This window comes from Diceros bicornis, unplaced genomic scaffold (assembly GCF_020826845.1).
Source record: "Diceros bicornis minor isolate mBicDic1 unplaced genomic scaffold, mDicBic1.mat.cur scaffold_196_ctg1, whole genome shotgun sequence".
In the NCBI taxonomy this organism is placed as follows: Eukaryota; Metazoa; Chordata; class Mammalia; order Perissodactyla; family Rhinocerotidae; genus Diceros; species Diceros bicornis.
The window spans coordinates 247,173-269,511 of NW_026691087.1; the positions used below are offsets into that span (position 1 = coordinate 247,173).

The 22,339-nt window shown below is 33.8% G+C and overlaps 1 long non-coding RNA gene across 2 annotated transcripts in view; it reads right to left on the bottom strand.

Moving 5' to 3' along the window:
* Nucleotides 1-7,363: 7,363 nt before the first annotated feature.
* The window catches only part of LOC131402626 (uncharacterized), a 73,030-nt gene continuing 58,054 nt past the window's right edge, over nucleotides 7,364-22,339 (bottom strand). Inside the window, exons 2-3 of one of the 2 annotated variants that reach the window (XR_009218827.1) lie at nucleotides 14,780-14,830; nucleotides 7,364-7,489 (exon numbers count right to left, since the gene is read on the bottom strand). This is a non-coding gene — a long non-coding RNA (uncharacterized LOC131402626). Of the gene's footprint in view, nucleotides 7,490-8,916; nucleotides 8,969-14,779; nucleotides 14,831-22,339 lie in introns of those variants that run through there. The other variant, XR_009218828.1, reaches the window with a different exon arrangement.

A 22,339-nucleotide genomic window follows, 5' to 3' on the forward strand; every position in this document is an offset into this window, starting at 1 on the left:
CGTATTTGTCCTTCTGGACTGGTTTATTTCACTTAATATAATGACCTCCAGGTTCGTCCATGTTGCTGCAAATGGCAGAATTTCCTTCAATAAACATTAACGTTGCTTCCATGTTTTGTCTATTGTGAATAATGCTACAATGAACATAGGAGCACAAATAATGTTTTTATCTTCTTCTTACTATTTAAGTGGTTAAATATAAAAGAAAGTACAGTGCCAAGAAAGAGAATATGAAAAGGAATATGCAGCCTGGTATATAAACCTATGAAGCTAAATTTAAAAATTCGAATATAGGGGGCTCGCCTGGTGGTGGAGCAATTAAGTGCGCATGCTCCACTTCGGCAACCTGGGGTTCGCAGGTTCGGATCCCCGGCCTGGACCAACACAGCGCCTGTCAAGCCACGCTGTCACAGCGTCCCATATAAAGTAAAGGAAGATAGGCATGGATGTTAGCTCTGGGCTGATCTTCCTCACCAAAAAAAAAAAAAAAAAAAAAGTGAGAGAGAGAAATGATTATTGGGTGTGTATATGTATGTATTTTTTCCTAGATTATAAAATAGTTTACATAATATGAAAGGTGAATTTTTGGCTAGGAAAAATTGCAGAAACATAATGGATAAAAAGCCAATATCTTTTTAATAAGAGACTTTGTACAAATCTATAGGAAATAGATGAAAACTCCAGTAGAAAATGTATAATGATGTATAAGAATATTATTAGACCATTTAAAAAAATTTAATATAATAAACAAATGTTTAACTTCTTGTTCGCTTAAATCAAAGCTAATTAAAATATTTTTGAAAATATTTTAATGCTAATATCAAACATTTAGAAGTTTTGTGGAAAAGGAAAGTCTCATTTACTGCTGGTGACAGTGCAATTTGCTGTGACAGCAACTTGAAAATATGTATCAGTTGATGTATTGGACAATATGTATCAACATATCAAAAACGGTTAAAAGATGTTTTGCTTTATGATCTACACTTTACTACTGGAAATTAATCCTAGAGAAGTAATCACAGACTGTAGTAACCAAAGTGTTAGCCACAGGAATTTACATTGGTGCACTATTGACAATAGCAAAATATTGAAAACAGCTATTCAACAATAAATTGTTGGGATTTTCTAAATCTTATAAATTTTTAAATAAATTTTACAAATTTATAAAATTGTGGGATTTTATTAATAAACTATAACATAGTCCCTCGATGTAGTTACAAAAAAGAAAACTGTGGGTAATAAATGTGTCCTTCTCTCCCTGTTTCTCTCTGTCTCTCTCTGTCTGCCTCTTTCTCTGCGTGTGTGTGTGTACATATATTTTTTTATGTGTGTGTATATATATATAAAATGGAATTGTATACTCCTAATTTTAAGAAGGATTATTTATTTTCGGGTAGCGGCGTTTTAGAAGACTTTAGTTTGCTTCATTTTCTTATGCATATTTTCAAAAGTGTTCTGCAGTAAATGTGGATTTATTTTACAATATGTAAAATATAAAAGTTATAAAAGCAAATCTAAGAGAGCTTTCTCTCATACATTAGAGAGGGAGAATTAAACTAATTAAATGGCCTAAAACTCATTTAAAAACAAATAAAAAAAGCCACTTTGTCACAATGGCTTTCTAAGAACACTACCTCACAGTTGAAAACGGTGGTTTAGCATTTCATTTGACAAATCTATATGCCTGTCTGTTGTTTGCTGAAGAATTGCAACAGTCATTGCCAGGAATGTTTCTGATTTATCAGTCACTCTCTTATGAGTGTTATTTGTAAACTGTGAGAGTAAAATGATTCTTCCTTATGATATACTAAATAATAAAGGACAATGTATATTTCTTAAATGTAAAATGCAGGATTTTACTTCTTGGTGAAATGCTTGATTTCCTTTTATACTCACGCATTTTCTTTATTAACAAAACATTGGATATATGGAGAAAACAATTGGGAACACAGATAGTATTTTTGCACGTCAAGAGATCAAAAAAATTATAGTTATAAATTCCCAAAGATATCTTGAAGAATAATATATGATATGCAGGGATGTGCAGTTTATACTTGATAATCTACTAATGCCCATGCTAAAACCTGCTTTAAGAGGATACAGCTCCTCCTCTTCAATATGCATTTTAGCATCCTGTCAGCAAGCTTTACTAACTTAATTTTGTTGGATGCTCCAAAAAAGAAAGATAAGTATTGACAGATTAATCAATGTCTGCTAAGCCTGGAATTTGTCTATACATTATGAATTTAATGTCACTCAATTTAAAAGGGAAAGAATATATGTTGAGCTAGTCCTGCACATTGTAATACTTCCATAGGCCAAATCTGAAAGTAAACTAGAGTCGTCCTAAGGTTGAATAATTAAAAAAATTAAACAGTATAAGATCCAAGGAAAAGTAATTATTCATATCATTAACATTTTTCTTAAACTGTACTCAGCTTTTTCATTTAAACCTATACAACAGGAGATATAATATTTATTGGTATTTTAATCTAATTAGTTCCTATTTTCTTTTAAGAAAACTGGAAAATTTTGGTTATCTAACCATGTGACTTGAAGGATGTTTTGCCAGTCAAATCATTTTGGGCAACTATATGGGAATACAAATGATTTACAAATGATCAAATGATATTTCCAAAAACAATCCTCATCAGTAAAATAATGGAAGTAATATTTGGAATTATAAAAAAAAAATCAATGCAAATTCAAATTAAAGATTTTGTAACACGAAATCCATGTTTAAGGCTCTTGAAACAAACTATTTTTCCAGATATGAATCTAAACTTTTGTATATGATATTACCAGTATAGTACAGTCATTCAGGCAGATTTTCATGGATTTTGCCATTTTATTATCTGATATAAGTGGGATATAAGTTATATCCCTCTTACTCAAAAATCTTAATTGAAAATGTTATATGTTTTATGTATATACGCATTGTTCTCCGATATGCTTTCAGAATTTTCACTTAAGGAAACTGTGTTCCAAGATATGAATATTCATCCTGTTTAAATACAGAAACTCAGCTGTGGTTTTTTTTCATTTTTTTTTCTTTGCATTGAAAATAGAAGTATTGTCACTCAGTTCCTCTGAGAGTTGGAGGATTAAGTCGTCCTTTTCCTCCTGGAAAAGAAAAATCATTTCTATTTTGCTATGATTTATGAGTAATGGACATGAAAGCATATTATGAAAGAATAAGAGAGGAATGTCTTTTTTGTTTTTAGGAGTAAAAAATTGTTAGAGGTTGGCCAGAACATCTAGAAAGGAGCTAGCTGGGTGAATTCCCCAAAGATATACAGAATTCTGGAACCTAAACCAAAGAAAATCATCCAAGAAAAAGTGCCTGCTCTCCTGGAAGAGCCCAGTCAATGTATCTGATGACGGAATAGACTGTTTCAGAATTCACAGGGGACCTATATTCTCCACCTCCAAGTTTGAACCATACGTGTTTCTCAAGGCTCAATTTAATGACACTGCCAAGGTATATACAGCTGATCCTTATTATTCAGATTCAGTATTTGCAAATTTGCCTACTCGCTAAAATTTATTCATAATCCCCAATTAATACCTGCAGCACTTTCCCAGTCACCGTGGACATGCTAAGGTGCAATAAGACTATGACCTCCCTTCTTATTTCAGCTCTCAGGCTGTAAACAAGTGTCCTTTTCAAAGTCTGTTTAGTATGTTTTTCACATTTTTGTGCTTTTTGTTGGTTATTCCACTATTTAAAATGCTCCCAAACATAGTAGGGTAGCTCTGTCTAGTGTTTCTAAGCGCAAGAAAGCTGTGATGTGTCTTATGGAAAAGATGTGAATGTTAGATAAGCTTTGTAAGGGACTTATAGTATTGTTGGCTGTGAGTTTAATGTTAATGAATCAAAAATATATATTAAGTAAGGTGACTTTAAACAGAAACACACATAAAACCATGTTTGCATTGATTGTTTGACAAAAAGGTTGTGACCAAAGGCTCACAAAATCTTAACCCTGTATTTCCCCTTGGAGCAATGATTCAGTATTCACTAATTCATTGTTTGAGGCAACTTTATAGACCATAACTATTGCAAATAATGAGAATCAACTCCCTATCTATCTATCTATCTATCTATCTATCTATCTATCTATCTATCTCTATCATGTATCATGTGTTGAATGCATACATCTAAGCCAAACAAGTCTACAGCATTCTTATTCAGAAACTAGGATGTCCAAATGCTTAACTTTGATAAACCCCATAGTTTCCAAAAAAATTTAGAAACAAAATAGGAGACTTTTAAATAACTAATGGGTAAAAAAAGAAATCAAAGCAGAAATTAGAATGTATTTTGCACTACATGAAAATGAAAACACAATATATACAAATCTCTGGGATACACCCAAAACAAATTCAAAGGGAAATTTATAGCACCAAATGCTTTTATTAGAAAGAAGAAAGGTCTCAAATCAATGACCACAGAGCTCACTTCAACACACTAGAAAAAGAAAAGCTAATTGAACTCACATACGGAAAAGGAAGAAGATGATAACAATCAGAGCATAAATAAATGAAATAGAATACACAAGGGTCTTCAGCATTTTATTTTACCCCCCTCCTGTCTTTCACATTATTATTGTCATTATTATTGTGTTTTTAATTCTATATATATTTTAAATTGACAGATGATATTATTATGGTTTTTACGATCAATATTCATTTACATTTACCCATCTGTTTATCTTTTTCATTGTTCTTCATTTCTTCTTCAATTCTTATATTTTTATCTGGGATTACTTTCCTTATCTCTGAAAAACTCTGTAAAACTCCTTTAGTATTTCACATAGTGCACATCTGCTGGCTATGAAATCTTATTTTTGTTTGCCTGAAATATTTTTATTTCCCCTTCATTTTTAAAGAATATTCTACTGGTTACAGAATTCTATGTTGGCAGTTGTCTCCTGTGAGCACAATAAAGTTGTCATACTATTGTTTTCTGACTTGCAAACTTACTATTCTCGAAGGTTGGTTCTCAGTTCCAATGTTAACCGTTTGATGATAATGAATCTTTTTTGTCTTTGACTGTCTTTAGTATAATTTATCTTTGTTATTTAGCAGTTTCATTTGGATATACCTAGCTATTTTTGGTTCCTAGATCTTCTTGATCCTGTAGATTCTATATCTCTCATCAGTTTCGGAAGACTGTCAACTAGAACCATTTTAAATATTGCTTTTGTCTACTCTGCCTCTCTTCTTCTGGGATTCAAATTAAGTGTATATTAATGCTTTTCACCATGACCTCTTACAATCATTTCTGTATTTTCCTTCCTTTTATTTCTCTCCATGTCTCAGTAAAGATATTTTCTACTTTCTTTTCTTCAAGTTCACTTATCCTTTCTTTCGTTGTGTCTAATCTATATTTAAACTTATATATTGAGTTCTTAATGTCAATTACTGTATTTTCCATTCAATTATTTTTAAAGATTTCACTTCTCTGACAAAATTTTCTATCATATCAAATGTTTTCATGAACATAATAATCAGAGATATTTTAGACTGAGTAGGCTGGTGAAATACTTGGCTGTGGGTCTGTATCTATTATTTCTTTATTCTTTGGTTTGTGGTCGTTTCTTCCTTGACCCTAATATGCCTTGAAATTTTTTTATTGGATTCCAGTCATTTTGAATAAAAAATTACAAAAACTCTTCTCTGATAATTTTATCTTCTTTCAGAGAGATTTTACTTTTTTTTCCCGTAAATGACAGTCAGAGCATAAACAAATCATTTTGATCCAATCAGGGTTTTAAGATGATAAGAAGGTGGGTTTTAGTCTCTTTGAGGTATGGTCTAGTTCTGACTTGCTCTTTTTTTTCATAGAGCATAACTTTTCAAAGGTCTCAAATGAAATACTAGAGCAATTTCCGGGCCCCTTTCTTCTTGACAGACCCTAAATTTCCAATTTTGTTTTCCCAGCACATTGAACCTGACAAAACATCTGCTTCAGTTTTTACCTTCTGAGTGTCAGCTGTCTTCTTGTCGTCTTGGTCTCTCAGTCCACAACAGCTTAGAAATGGACAAACGCCTTACAGTGAATATCAACTTAGAAAATCAGACACACTTCTCTGTGTTTCCTATTTCTTGAGGATCTTGGTCCCTCCAATTCTGACTGGTTGGTTATACCTGTACTTCATATTATCTTGTCTCTTTAGCCCTGTAAGACTGTCAAGAGTCCTGAGTTTTTGCTTTCTGCTTAGTTTCTCTGCCTTCAGCCACTTAGCGATGGAAAATACCTCAAGGGGAAATTTTGTGGAAAGTTGGGCTCATACTGTGTATTCCTTTTATTAGGATATTGTCCTAACAATTGCTGGATGCCCTAGATACTCTCCAATGCCTCCAATAAGTAAGGTGTTTTCTTTTTCTTTTCTTAAATGTGATTTTTAGAGTTATTCTTGGTCAAAGTTGGTTTGATACAAGCTAGTCATTTACAACTATATGGAGAATTTTAAATTCAGAGAAGTACTGTTGTTAAGAAATTGTGAACGTAGATTGCCTGTTACCAAATAGATAATCAGCAATTTAATAATATTATGTAAAGCTACTTTTGAGTCACAAAAATATTCTTTAAAGGAATATTACTTGGAGGAAATGTCTACATTAATTAATATGGACAAGTAGAAAAATATATATCTATTACCATTTTTCAGGCCCAGTTTGCTAATGACCTCTGTGTGTTGTTTTGGGCACAGTTAATCATCAAAAGTGGAGGACAGACAAGAATTGTTTGAAGTCTCTTTCAGCATTTTTTTCTGTTTAGTCATAAGTAATATTAGAACAAGTGATCTTAGAGCCAACTTTCAATGAGCAGTTAATGGTGGTATTTGAGCAGTCAGAAGATGAGTTCTGGAACATAACATAGAGTTAAAATATATGCAATAAATCCAAGAAGGATATCAAACACTGAGGTCTTACTAACCCCTTTGGAAAACAAAACTGTGTAAGTATTTGCACAGCATAAGTAAATGAGATAAATACCAAAACAAACACAAGTTATTTATTAAAAGAGGTAACAATTAAAAAATTGAACACAAAGTCAAAAAACAACTCAAAGTAATCAATCATTACAGTAAAAAGAGTTTTTTGTTGTTGTTGTTGAGGAAGATTGGCCCTGAGCTAACAGCCGTGCCAATCTTCCTCTATTTTGTATTTGGGATGCTGCCACATCGTGGCTTGATGAGTGGTGTGTAGGTCCACACCCAGGATCCAAATCTGCTAACCCTGGGCCACTGGAGCAGAGTGCGTGAACTTAACCACTATGCCACCAGGCCAGCCCCCCTCAAAAGATTTTTTTAATATTAAAATTGATTATTATCTAAAAAGCATGACTCTTGGAATGTGTTATTTCTCTTTTGTTGTCATAATTATTACGTGATTTGTAATTTGCAGTTAAAGTACTCAGATTCTTGAGGTTCATTCTCATTCCGCTGGAGTCTAGGAAAGTCATCTCTTAGAGGTTGAGCTGAAACAAAATAATAATAACAATAAATAGTTTCTTTTTTTATATAACAGCCTCAGCCTTAAGGGGAAACCATACAGTTTTGGACAACACGAAGGGGTGAACTCAGTTGGAACAGGTTAAATGTCCCACTCAATCTCCATTGTTGAGTGAAGGGTGAGTGGACCACTGGCCCTGTTTGCATTAATCTGTCCACAAACAAAACCTCTTCTTTGGCAATGTCATGTGAACGTAATCACTAACTTCAAATTCGTCTGACAAAATATTCAACATTAATAAGGCAGTAAAATTAAGATTCTTACCATTCTCAGTCAGATTTCCCTATGCCAGCAAAAATAGTCAATCAGTAAAATCAGTGATGTATTTAATAGTCATAGCTGATCATTCGATTTTCATTGAAGACATATTTGAACTCTCGATTTTCCTAAGGCTTAAACACTAGACTTTGCAGCCTTCATATTATACAGAATATTCTGTTCGTGCTAAAATTATATCATACAACTGAAAATACATTTACCACTTTGAGCTTATTTTATGCAAGGCAAAAGACAAAATAGGCATGGCTATAACATTGTACTTGTCATTATCTTCTTCTATGACATTCTTTTTTTTTGTGAGGAAGATCAGCCCCGAGCTAACATCCGATGCCAATCCTCCTCTTTTTTTTTTTTTTGCCGAGGAAGATTGGCCCTGACATGACATCCATGCCCATCTTCCTCTACTTTATATGGGACGCTGCCACAGCATGGTGTGACAAGCAGTGCGTCGGTGCGCGCACAGGATCCGGGCCCGTGAACCTCGGGCCGCCTAAGCGGAGCGTGCCCACTTAACTGCTTGCACCACTGCGCCAGCCCCCAACATTCTTTATTAACTTCAAATTTGAAGTGATATGTTAGCAATTTGAATCTTCATGAGAATGATTGAAATGTATTTTTGTTGCCTTTGTGTAGAATGGAGTCCAGGCTCGCGTCACCCGTATGCCATGCTTTTGTACATATGTGTTAATGATTATAAGTGATCATTCATTAGATCTAGTCCACAGAGAGTCTTCGTCATATAGTCTACATAATAGCACATAGAAGGTTCAGGATAGAATTATCTTGAGAAGAGTAATAAGATTATATAACATAGTTTTAATAATATTCATATTTTAATAATATTCATAATTTTTTAAATTTTTATGTCAAATTTTAAAAGGACAACTTTATCACTTCAGCAAGAAGTTAGCATGCTCTTTGGATAGATTCTGTACTATGACTTATAGATAGAAAGTCATCTTTGATGATAAAATCACATTTTAAGCATTTTCTTTCCTAGTCTCTGATATTACATCAGTTCTTAATATAAATTCAACTCATAAACATCTACTAGGTATCTCAATTCATAGTTGTGAGACATTATGCTTACCTAATGTATTAGGCACTTTTTTCCCCCAGAAGTGATATTTTCTGATGTTACAACCATGAAAATCAGGGTGAAACTCTGGGATTTCAGGGAGGCATCGGAAGACAAGAGTGAAGAATGAAGTACAAAAATAAAAACACTTTAATTTCATGATTGGAAAAGTCATTACCCTAATCCTTGAGTATATCTTCTATGCCCTTCTCTTGCATATGCCTATATCGTTGCTGTGGTATCTGCCTCCAGTGCACCAGAGAGCCACCAAACCAGGCACCTCCATGCTAATGAAACCCTTTGCTGACCACTCAGGGCACATTGTAGAAGAGGAGGGGCCTGCAAGATTTGTCAGAGCTGGTCACCAGGGGTGGAGAGTTGGAGAAGGTCATCAAGAGTATGTGATCACCAGCTGAAACTCTAACTAGACCGGAGCAATTGGAGGCTCCTCATCCACTCCCCTGTCCTTGGAATGCACATTTGGCCCACCATTCGCACTAGGAGCCACTTCAAGGACACAGCCTTGAGCAAGTAATGTGTTGTTGAGACCATGTGGATGGTATTCATGACTGAATCTCATTAAGGACTCTAAATAAACTCTTAAATTAAGAACTTGGCAGGCGGATGTGGAGATCTACTCGTCTTGCGGCCAACCAAGATTAGCCTTGTATGTAAGTTGCCTTGCTTATTAAAACAGCCACCTAACCCCCTCCCCATAAAAATCGTAGTATTTTTATATTGTATCGGTGGGTTTTTTCCTGAGCAACTACAAATAAGGTAGAAGGAAAGTGAAATTGCTCAGGTATCTGCCCCCTTGAGAAAGACTGCATTCCTAATTGCAGTCAACCGCGTTACACATATGCACCATATATAAAGTAGTATTTAAGAGTTCAGACTGAACTGGCTTTAAATGTAGGCATATCGCTAAGTGTAAATTTACATTTTACACTTAGCCTCTCCAAGCCTTAGTTTCGCTACCTGTGAAATGTTCTATGGTTGCTGTGAATTTCACAAAAAATACAAAAAAGTCTAACACAGTACCTGCACATGGTACGCATATTGGCTGTTTTATCATAAGTATTATTATAGCTGATTTTATTAGTAGGAATGAAGAAATGTTTATATAGTTGAATGGAAAAGTAACTCATGTATTTATGGCAGAATCGAACATCTATACAGCTCTACAGTCCCCTATAGAGCTCTCAAACTAATCATATTCAACTGGTCCTATATGAATAACCCCAATCAACATTTCTACTTATGATTTTCCACTTCAAATTTTTTAAGAAAATATTAATAATTATAAATACTTATGGGAATTTTATTTTTATGTTGGATAAAAAGTAGAATCATTCTCCAGATATTACACAACAACCTGCCTTTTTCAGTTACCATGAACATCTTCCTAGTTCAATACATACTTGTTGCTATTGTTAATCATACTACCAGCTACTCAATCACCAAAGCAAGAAAATTGAAAAAATTATTCTTATTTGTCTCTTTCCCTCTCCCTCTATGTTTGGTTTGATCACCAGATTTTAATTTCTAAATATTTATTATATCAAATCTTCTATGTCCTTATTATAACCACTTTATTTCACTCTCTCAAAATTTCTTCTCGTAAACATTGCATTATCTCCCTAACCAGGCTCCTTCCATGCAGACATTTATACCAAATAAAAATACTCAATTATATTCTTACTAAATTGCGTCTCTGATTTTATTACACCTTTGCCTAAATTTTTTCAAATTCTTTCCTGAGAAGATAAGGTCTAAGCTCTTTATATGTCATTTAAGACCTTTCATAATGCAATTTCTATCTGTTTCTCCAACTTACCTACCACGCTTCCTACCTTATACTTTATCCTCAAGCAAGCTATGCTGCTTATAAATTTTCCCATATCGACCTTTCCCTTTTATATCTTCAGTTTATTCTCTTTACATGAAATTCCCATTCCCTAAATTCATCATTGGCTAACGCAATCGAAGCATCACTCAGTAGAAGCAACACCACCACTTCCCACATCAGTCTCCCTCAGTATGGCTTAAATGGCATTCTTCAGAGTCCTGTGACACCCTCTGTATAATCCCACCATTTTTCACATCACATTGAATTATAATTTTCTATTCATAGGTCTAATTATGAACTTTTGGAAGTTGGGAGAATTTTCTTATTTTAATCGTATTTATTGTATGTTTCTAGTATATACATAGGTGGTAAGTGTTTTTTCAATCAAAATGGTGGATTTGAGAGGTTGAATGAACATAACCTGGCTGCTTTTTAGGTCTTAGGAATTGAGAAAAAGAGTAAGAGAGACAGAAAACTTCAATGTTTCTATTTTTTGGTAATGAGAGTATGATATTACCATATTCTGAGTTAAGGAATATAGAAGGAAGATCAAATCTGGGTAACAATATGAAAAATTCAGTTTAATAAGAGATATCTACACTATACCCAAATGGAGAGGTGCAATAATAAATGAGATCTAGAAGCCTAAACATCAAAGAAAACAAAGAGAAATACGGTCTAGAAATATAAATGTATGACTTTTCACTGTAAAGTTGAGATTAGAAGCCTCCTAGAAAGATTCCGTAGGATGAGAAGAAGGCCTTTCATAGTGTAGTCCTATCTGTTTTTCAGATAGGAGCACCATCATTTAAGGGATGTACAGGTGATGAGAAGTTTAAGTAAGAACTCAATATAAACAACCCAAAAGTAGGATTAAGTGATGCAACCAGTAGTCAAAAATCAATTACCTATAGTAGTCAGTCTTATAACACAAAGGGGGAAAGTGAGCCTCACGTAAGGATTCTGGTAATGTCATCATATTTTGTTCTTAGTTCTGCAGCTGACACTCTGTCTCAGTGTTAGAAAGACACAAAGGATTGGATTACTGAAAATAGAATATCTTATAGCAAGGAGACCGCAGCTCTTTAGCACTATTCGATGATTTCCACAAGAAGACATAGAATCTTTGTTGCCCAATATTCTCACTTTTCAATCCAGACTTTTATGCTAATTTCTTATTTTTAAATATTAAACAGTGCATGAGACAAAGAAAAGACAGCTCTAGGCTGGGTTCAGGATGCTGACCACAATTTTGGAACCTCTGTACTACTTGGAAAAAAGTCTGTGTTCAAGATGGTATAGAAATATCTGATTTAAATAACTGAGGTTCCAAACATAGGCAACAATTTTAATATATGTGTGAAACACTGAAATTTATCTAACAGCAGTGTAGCTGAAAGATGGCCAGATTGGGTTTCAGAAAACCTGTTCTTTCATTCGATTATATTATTTAGTAAATATATATGAACATCATTAACTCATCATCTATTTTATGGGAATAAAATGAGAAAAAGAAAATGCTTGGGAAGTCATAAGATATTAAAAAGTTCATAGCATTATAATTAAATTTATTAGTCATATGGTTCATTTGAAATCAATAACTTCAATGTGGTTCTTCGTAATTCATGTCAATGTATATATGTAGTACATATAGAATGTAGAGAAGTATACAGCAAAAATTCATCTCCTCCTACCCTCTTATATAAGCAGCAGCCCCAACATGATGCTTATCACTCCACCTCACCACTTAATGAAGATAGACAATATTTGGTGGCGGTAGTGGTGTGGTTATGACAGGTAATTTGTATTAAATACTCTCCTAGATATAGTAATTTATAGTAATACACTTAATTCTGAATGATAATTCACATATACCATTAATCAGTTAGAGAAATGAAGATGACTCACGTTTGATAATTTCCAGATATATTTAGAAGTACAATATGTTCCTTGAAGTATAGTCACTTACCAACCAAAATCTCCAAATCATAGAAGAATGATTTCTGTCTGACCTCAATGTTTAGTAAGCTAGAACTAGATGGGAAATATTCTCAAGCTTCAGAAGAATTAAAAAAAAACTTCAAAAAGAAAATGTAGTCATCTGAAAAAGTGTGATAAAGTATGCTCATTGGAATTGAAATGGTCCTTGGTTAAAAAGTTTAAGAAAGTAAATTAAAATGCCAAGCACGACGGATAAGTTGAGCAATAAAGAATATGTTTTATTCTCTCTCCACAGTAACAGGAAAAGAGTTCAGTCCGATTAAATATTCATGAAACAAAAGATCAAGGCTTTAAGTCTTAGATCAAGTTCAAGACTGGGCATGAACTAATGATCCAATAGTTTATATGAATATTAAACATTTAGTAGAGAAATAACTCAGACTTACATTTTGGAAGGGATTCCATTTTAATTTAATTCTCTGATAGTTAATTTTACCAATTCTAGGTAAGAAATTGATTGACATTTAACACAATTATATCCAAGACCATATACTGAAGATTACTCAATTGATGGTTGCCCTAAGTTTCAGCAGTAAAAGATGCACTGAGTAATTTTTATTATATTGTGGTAACAGTTGCTGTTCCTTCCCCAAATCTTTTAACTTCTCACACATAGGAAAATTAAATATGAGCTGATAGGCAAGGATACATGTGTGAATTTAATTACTATACTTTGCCCCAAAACTTGCTGCAAACTTAGTTTGAAGGGGTGTTCCTATGTATTATTTTTAGCATTAGTTGTTAGTGAGGCACACATTGCATGTATTAATCATTTGAAATGAAAACTCCCTCCTGAGACCTCCCTAGAAACAGGTGTAAGCAATTTCGTTTCAAAAGATTGATGGAATAGAAATACACCCAAGGAAGCTTTGACAGGTTTGACATCCTCCTTTTAAAGATCCAGGAAAAAGTGAGGTTAATCCTGCCACAGGCAGAATGCCTCCTCTAAGTGTCTATAAACCAGTGAAATGTGCAGGGGGCCTCAGACACCGCGGAGAGGTCCAGCGAAAATAATCATCTGCTCTTCATGCCGAAAGGCAGCAAGCACTGCAGGGGAGATCAAGTCCCAGACTTCCAATCCATCCTCCGTGCAGCAGGCCTGTGGCCATACTTCCCCGGAGAAGGCGCCTTGTCCGTCACTACAACCAGTTCAACCAAAGTATTTTACCCATTTATTTATTTTCAAGTTGTCTACGGTGTTTTTGGAAGCAACGGCAGACAAAGCTTCCTCTAGAAAGCCTAAGGGATCTGTATTCCTTTTGAGCAAAATTGCCTGCAGACATTTTTGCAAAACTACTGATAAAAGAACTCTGAGTACCAACATGTTGGCTGAACCAAAATAAAGCATGTACCAGTACATGCCAGTGTACACACCAGTGTAGTGTGATGAAATGGGAAATTTAGAAAAGAAAAAAACTAAAGGGAGCAAAGAGGCTAGATAGAATATAACAATTTATTATTACATGAATTTATTCTCATTTGCCCAGCCTAGTGTTTACTCAAGATATCAGGAACTTCTACCTAATGACAAAATATTATTTGAAATTACACCATGCACTTTCATTAACAAAGAAAGAAATCACTGAGATAAGAATTCATATACTTTCCTCAGAGGTGTCTTGTATCATATTTTATTTTAACACCTGCATGAGCTTATGTTTTATACTATGAGTATCTAGGGTTCATGAGTTTCAATTTACTTTTTTCTGTACACACAATATATTTCACAGTCATTGCCATATAACGGATATTCAATAAATGTTTGTTGAATGTTTTGATGAATAAAATTCTTTTTAGATCAAAGAGTCTTAACTTTGAGTCAATAGAGGATATTTAATAGACTCATGAGCCCCTAAAAGTGTACACCAGGTGCTTGTGTTAATGTTCAAAAGTCCATTTTATTCCTGTGGAGAAATCCATATATTTCACCATATTTCCAAAGAGCATCATGATTTCCCTCCCATAAATGATTGTCTCTTTTCTTTAAAGAAATGTAAAGATACACTCTTTCAAGGCAGTATGATATAACAGAAAGGTCTAGGACTTACCGAAAACTCTCAGAAAACCTCATACTTTACAGTGATTTGTTAGAAACGTTTCTGTAAAATTAGAAAAGACAAGGATGTTGATCAGGACCATTTGTTTTTAACCCTGTAATGAGGTCTTATCCAGAGCAGTAATAAAAATTTTTTTAATATTAATAAGAGATGTAAAGTTTGGAAAGAATTGTAAAGAAGAGCATGATTGTGTGTAGATGGTATGATCATCTATATAACAAACATGGGATAATGTGTAGATGATAATTAGAATTAATATAAGAATTCAACAAGATTGCCAGACAACAAAATCAATATTTTAAAATAATGGGAGTTCCAATAAATTAGGGAGAAAAAAGTAAAGAACACATAATTTAAAAGATTCATTTACTAAGAAGCTAAAATTATAAGAACTTTGGAATATATCTAGTATCGAATGTACATTTTATAGAAAAATGTAAAAGTGTATTAAAGAATATAAATATTGAAAAATAGAAATTTCATAAAATAAACACTTAATAAATGAAAAAAGAAAGTTCATCTAGTTTCTTTTAACAAGGCACAACAAAACGCTAAAACATAATAATAATAAAACTGATTATATTGAAATTAATGATTCATTTAACATGTAACTCCATAAAAGACAGTCTACCCAAAGGAATCAGAGCTTTTCAATGTATATAACTAGCAAAGATATGGTATCCAGAATACATTCAAAATGTTTACAAATCAATAATAATTTTAAAAAATAGGTATGAACTGAATATATAGTAAAATTGGGAATAGGCATAGACATCAGAGTAGAAATAGTTATGATTATTATTATTAGCATTAGCATCATGATTACTATGGTTATTTAACCTGGACTTGATTTAAGCAATCTTTTCTTCCAGTTCTTTCCTTTTCCAGATCAAGTTTTAACAATCCTGAGAGGTTTCACCCCAAATCACAAAGATTTCCAAAACTACTTTTTTTTAATCCCAAATCTAAATTTCAATCTATTATCACAACACTTAATCCATTGACTCCAATTATTAGATAAATAAATGCTTTTCTATGCACACGATAATTAAGATGACCACCAGCGAATAAGGGAAAACAAATACTCACAGCAAATTATAAGGGAACTCAGTATAGAAAAAGTTAGCTCAGCCTAAGAGTAGCAGAGTGAGACTCAGCCAGTCATCACAGCAATGTAAAGCAAACTACAAACTAAAACACTCTGACAAATAAATTATGATTTATTATCATAATTCTAATTAATCTTTATCAGTTAATTTTGTGGTTGATATGCATAAGTAACAGAGATATGAAAATTAAATAGGGGGCCGGCCCCATGGCCTAGTGGTTAAGTTCGGTGCGCTCTGCTTTGGCAGCCTGGGTTCAGTTCCCAGGTGCAGACCTAAACCACTCATCAGTGGCCATGTGGTGGTGGTGACTCACATACAAAACAGAGAAAGATTGGCACAGATGTTAGCTCTGGGCTAATCTTCCTCAGCAAAACAAAAATTAAATAGTAGGCATTTTCATCATATTTTCTAGCAATAAGATTAATGATCTTACATCATGACCCCTGAAGATAATTGGATTTCAAGGTATAAATATTACATATAAACAACGCATTTTCATTTAGATGTCATGACTCTAATTCAAAGTATTTTACCAAGTATTAGTTCTGTCAATTAAGGACTTTTTGAGGCTAAGGTTCATAAAGTAAGAATTTTTGTATATTTCTAATTTTTGAATATTTTATCTGTATAGCATGACCTTCTTTACATCTAGTGATGATTTTAGCTTTAAATCTATTTTGTGTCTTATTAACATAGTCATGCCAGATAGTATCATATTGTTTTTCACCTTTTTACTTTCAGTTCTCTGATTTCTGATATTTTAGATATGATCTTTTGAATAGTATAAAATTGGAATTCATGTTTTTATGCAGCCTGATTTTTTAACTTTCATACCAAATATTTATTCCATTAACATTCAATTTAATTACAGATATATCTGGGTCTATAACTACCATCTTATTTCATTCTACTAATTTATTTCTTTCATTCTATGTTTTTTCTTCTCTCCATTATTGTCTTTTGGTGGTTATTTTGTGTATGTTTGAGTAGGTATTTTTTCTCACATTCTACTCTTTTTAACTTTACTACATTGGACTGTATGCTGTCTATTCTATTCTCTTAAGGTTATAATAACACATATATAACTTACCAATGTTGAAAATTAATCAATACACTTATTCTCTTCTCTCATCTTACAAGGACGTCAATTACTACTCTTCCTCACTTATATGTTATTATTTTGTTTGTTTTAATTCTATCTTGTCCCTTTTAACCTCACAAAACAATATTGTTTTTAAAAGATTAAAGATCACTTAGATTTACTACACATTTACCACTTATTTTATTATTCATTCCTTCTCACAACCTCCAATGTTTTCCTTGTTATCACTTCTGCTTTTCCACATCTTTTAGATTTTCCTTTAATGAGGATCTACTGGTGGGAACATTTTTGCTGATTTTGTCTCTTTTAGGACGTATACCTTTTTACCCTAATTCTAGACATCTGCTTTCACTAAATATAGAATTCTAGGTTGACACATTTTCTTTCAGCACATTGAAGATATCACTGTTCTTTGTCTTGCATTGTTTCTTTTGTTGATACTGAGAGGTAAGCTGTCCATCTAATTGTTGCTCCTAGAATCTGTGGATTGGTGTCTTTATGACCAGAAATACCCCAAGCATTATTTATTCCAATATTGTTTATTTTCCACTTTTCTCTTTTCTCTCCTTCTAGAACACCAATTAGATATATGTTGGACTTTCTTATGTTAATACTCCCTGGATTTTTTCTCTTTTTTATGGTTTCCTTCTCTTATTACCTCTATATTCTAGATAATTTCTTCTATTCAATCTTGTAGTTCACTAATTTTTCTATTGCTTCATCTAGTTAGCTGCTAAATGTATCCATTAAGTCGTTAAATGTTATTTTCAATTATTTTATCTATTATTTCTTAGATAGTCTTTTAGGTTATTTTTCAAATCGGTTTGATCCTTTTTTATAGTTTCCTATGCTGTGAAGATCTTTTCAAACTTCTCTTCTTTCAAATACGCTAAGTATTGTAGTTTAATAATGTGAGCCTGATAGCTCTAATATTTGAAGTTTTTGCAGGTCATTTCTTCTTTCTAGTATTTTTGTTTTGGTTTATTTTTTACTCTTGCTCATGGTCAGCTATTCTTTTTCCTTGGCGCGTTATTTGTGGGAATTCTTTGAGGTCTAGAATTAGTGGGCCTCCTTCCAGAGAGCATTGACATTTGCCTCGGCAAACCACCTTGGGACACTTCCACTTTATTTGTTTATTTTTTTGTGAGGAAGATCAGCCCTGAGCTAACATCTGTTGCCAATCCTCCTATTTTTGCTGAGGAGGATTGGCCCTGGGCTAACATCCATGCCCATCTTCCTCTACTTTATATGGGACACCACGACAGCGTGGTTTGATAAGCAGTGCCTTGATCTGCGCCCGGGATCCAAACCTGCGAACCCCAGGCCACCAGAGCGGAGCATGCAGACTTAACCACTATACCACCAGGCCCGCCCCAGGACACTTCCACTTTAAATGAAACTTACATCCCAAGGCATTTGGGGCAGCTGGCTGATGTGATTTGTCCTATAAAAGAGCATCGGCAAGCTTGTGGTTGTAGTGTCTGACAGGGTTTTTTCCCTTTTCTCTGTTAAATGAAAAGGCAACTTTCCTTGTAGCACTTGGGGATGGCCGGTTTCCTCCTGGTTCACACACACTTAGAAGTTACAGTTCTTCCAGCTCTATGGTTGCTACCAAAGAATTCCCTCTTCTAGCCAACCTAGAACAGCGTTTCCTCCTCACTCTTCTCCCCTTTCCTTAGTATAGATTGAAAACTTAAAATCAGATTCTCCAGGCAAAACCCCATAGGTTAAAATTAATTTCTTTGCTTATTACAACATTCTGGGTTCCAAGTTTCATTAAATTTTTGTCTGATAATGCTTTAATAACCTGTAAGCTTCTAAGTGTTTTTAAGATGATTGAAAGAAACATACATATTCATAATTTTAACTTTTCAGCAGAAAGGTGTCAAGTCCCTAAGCAACAGCAATGACTACAGGTGTTAGGTCAGCTTGCCACTGTTCCATAGAATGGATTGGGAAGGAGACAACAAGCCTGAATGGATTTAGACAGCTTATTATCTATACCATAGCAAGCAACATTAGCTTCTCATCCACACTGGTTACTCTTGCTCTCCCAAGTCCCACGGGGTAACGCAGAGGCAGGCCAAGGCAAGGACCACATATATAAGTAGGACCTTTGTCACAGCTAAGGAATCTCAAGATTAGGAAACTCAATCTTTTAAAGATTCTAAAACCTGCCTAACCTTTCCCCACAGAGAATCATCATCTGTATATTCCTGGTCAGAAAAAAAAAAAAAAAGAATCTGCTGATGTGGAGAAAGACATGTCTCTTGCTTCCAGAGGTATCTGCATTTCAAACACAGTTGACAAAACCTGTCAATGCCCTTGGTTCAGAAGACATGCAGATAAAACAATTATCTCACAACAAAACATTAAGTCCCAATATCTAGCCAACCATATCAATGAGATTAGAAAACATCTCTCTCCAATGTCATATATGCTAAATACAAAAAACAATATGCAATAATATATGTGCCTTAAAACAAAATAAAATAAGAAACACTTGTATCCACCATCAGCCCAGAATTCTGAAGGAAAGAAAATATGTTCTGCTAAAAAAGAGAGCAACCTCTTTGAATTCAGCAAGAATTATTTCAATCATCCATAAGGTTAAATATCATTTATTGAGTCCCTACATTGTGCAGAATCTGGTGATAAAACAATTAGAAAAGGATTTATTAAATAATCAAATAAATATATAAATGAGCATTTAATTAAACAAAGGGAAGAAATGTGGTTCTTCAAAAGTACAATAAAACATAAATAAAACCTGCCCTAGACTGGAGAATTGAGATTATCAAAGAGGACTGCTCTGGGGAAGTGATGCTTCTGTTGAGAGCTTTAGGCTAGGTAGGAAATAAATGACTTCAGTTTGTCACTTATTTTTCTGGAAATACACAACTTAGCACAACATTTTTAAAGGGAAGTTTCGAAGTGGAAATGATGACAGTTCTATTAACATATCCTCACTTTTTGGAAGTTAATATTTTGAGAACTTAGAATATCATCCCGTGATGCCATTGGTCCTGGGCTCTTCACATTCACGAATCTTTCTGATTATTCTCCCTGGATAATTCTCACACACGCAGCGAGGTCAACTTGCATTGAGTGGCCTCTCCTCTTCAGACCATTGGGATAACATCCATACCTAGCATTTGATGCTATGATCTATTCTGCAAGGCTCAATCTTATTTGATTTATTCTAATTTAATTAATAATTTCGTAGAAAAATAACAGTGCACTGTGCTGATTTAATCAATAAAATAACTTATGTATGGTTTACAATTAGAAAGCAAAGTGAGCGCTGCCCCAGTGGCATAGTGGTTAAGTTCACGTGTTCTGCTTCCGCAAGCGGGGGTTCGTGGGTTCAGATCCCGAGTGTGGACCTACACATCACTCATCAAGCCATGTTGTGGCAGCATCCCATATACAAAATAGAGGAAGATTGGCACAGATGTTAGCTCAGGGCCAATCTTCCTCACCAAAAAGAAACCAAAACAGCAGAGTGAAATAATAATCCAATACCAAAGACAAATGCCATGCAATATCTAAAAGGAAAAATACAAATACCGCAGAGTTTGAAAAATCTTTATTCATGCCTTGAAAGCAAATCTTGTGGGTGTATATGTGTGTGTATTCCAAAACAAACAAACGTTATTTAATAATTGTATTTTTCTTTTGTTAGTTTCTTTTAAAAAAATCTACTTGGCTGACTCATGCAGGTTACATTGAGCCAAAAAATGACTCAAAATGTTAAAAATATATAGTCCAAATTATTTAAAGATTCCTGTGAAGAGAAAAATAATGGAAGGTCTTTTAGTGTACCCCAAAATAATTAATTCACATATACAGAGATAACCGAAAACATTCACGTATTTTTTTTTAATTTTTTAAACTTTTAATCATTACCTGTTTTAACCCTTATGAGGTATCTGTCCTGATATCTGTCTGATTTGGAAATGCTGATTTGGGGCCTCTGTGGAGACAATTTGAGTCTAACAGAGTAAGACAATCATTTGAATTGCTGTCTGGAGTAATGGCTCCATCCAAGATTTTTTTCCTTTTTCTACCCAATAAAAATCTGGGTGTATTCTATAATTTTTAGTGTCTTAAGGGCCATGGCATGTCATGAATCAGTAGAGACACTTGGCAGATTTTATGAGTATCACCCTGCACCTGTTCTGGTGGCCATCCTTGCTCCTTTATAATCCAAAGAGGAAAAGAGAACCAGGGAGCAGTTGTGCACATTTGTTCTCGTTAACCTAATGTCAAAACAAGTAGGCAGTTAAATTAATAGCTATGCAGAGGAATGAAGAGTGAGTAGAGGAATCCATCTCTGTCTCATAATTTAATGTCATATGGAAAGGACATCCTGATGTTTGTCTCATCTTATCACACTTCAACCAGTTTTTTATTTATATTCACATTTTATACTTTGCTATGTACTTGCAAGGCTCAGAGTGGCTTTCAGAAATACAATACCAAATGAATTTAAAATAGCTGAAAATTTGAGGTAAAGAAAAATACAGTTGTACGAGTAGGATTGAAAAAAAAATGTTTACTATGAGATTTCAAAGAGAAGACTCTGTATTATGTAGTAAACAATATCAACAAGTCAAAATAACTACAATAATGACCATCAGAGAGAAGTTTCTTCTAATATCTCTTAGTATAAGATGCTGACAACTCACCAAACAATTCAATAACAGGCAGTTGGGTGGGAGACCGATGTGAGCCAGACACACACAACTGTCTGAGGCTCTTGACAGGTACTTAGAATGTCTAGAAAAATGGGTGGATCAGCTATACTTAAGCAAATAGAGTTGTTTTCAAAGTGACTTTTATAGCTATTGAGCAGCTCTCAGATCCAGATTTTACTCCCTGGTAAGTATCTGAAATACAACTATATATCCTATTATGTAAACTTCCATGTGCATTAACAATCTGAGAAGATAGGTATTTTCTTGGAGAAAGCGAGAAGTTTAACAAGTATACTTTACTTCCAGAGTACCCTTAGAAAATGTATTTTTCTACTTTAGAACTGACAAATAAAATCATCAATATAACAGTCACTTCTACCCATTCTGTTGGCCAAAGCAAGTCATATGGCTGAACCTCAAGTCAAAGAGTAGGTAATATGGTGACTCTGTGAAGATGAGAGCAAGAGAATATATATGTTTTAGCAATAGGCTAATCAAATACAGTTAAATATACAAACATATTGCAACAGTTTTTCGTTAACATATGTTTAAGATGTTCATCAATAGAGAATACATTCTATAAAATGAAGTGTTTTCATATAATGAGAAAACTATATAGCCATTAAAAAACTATTATTTC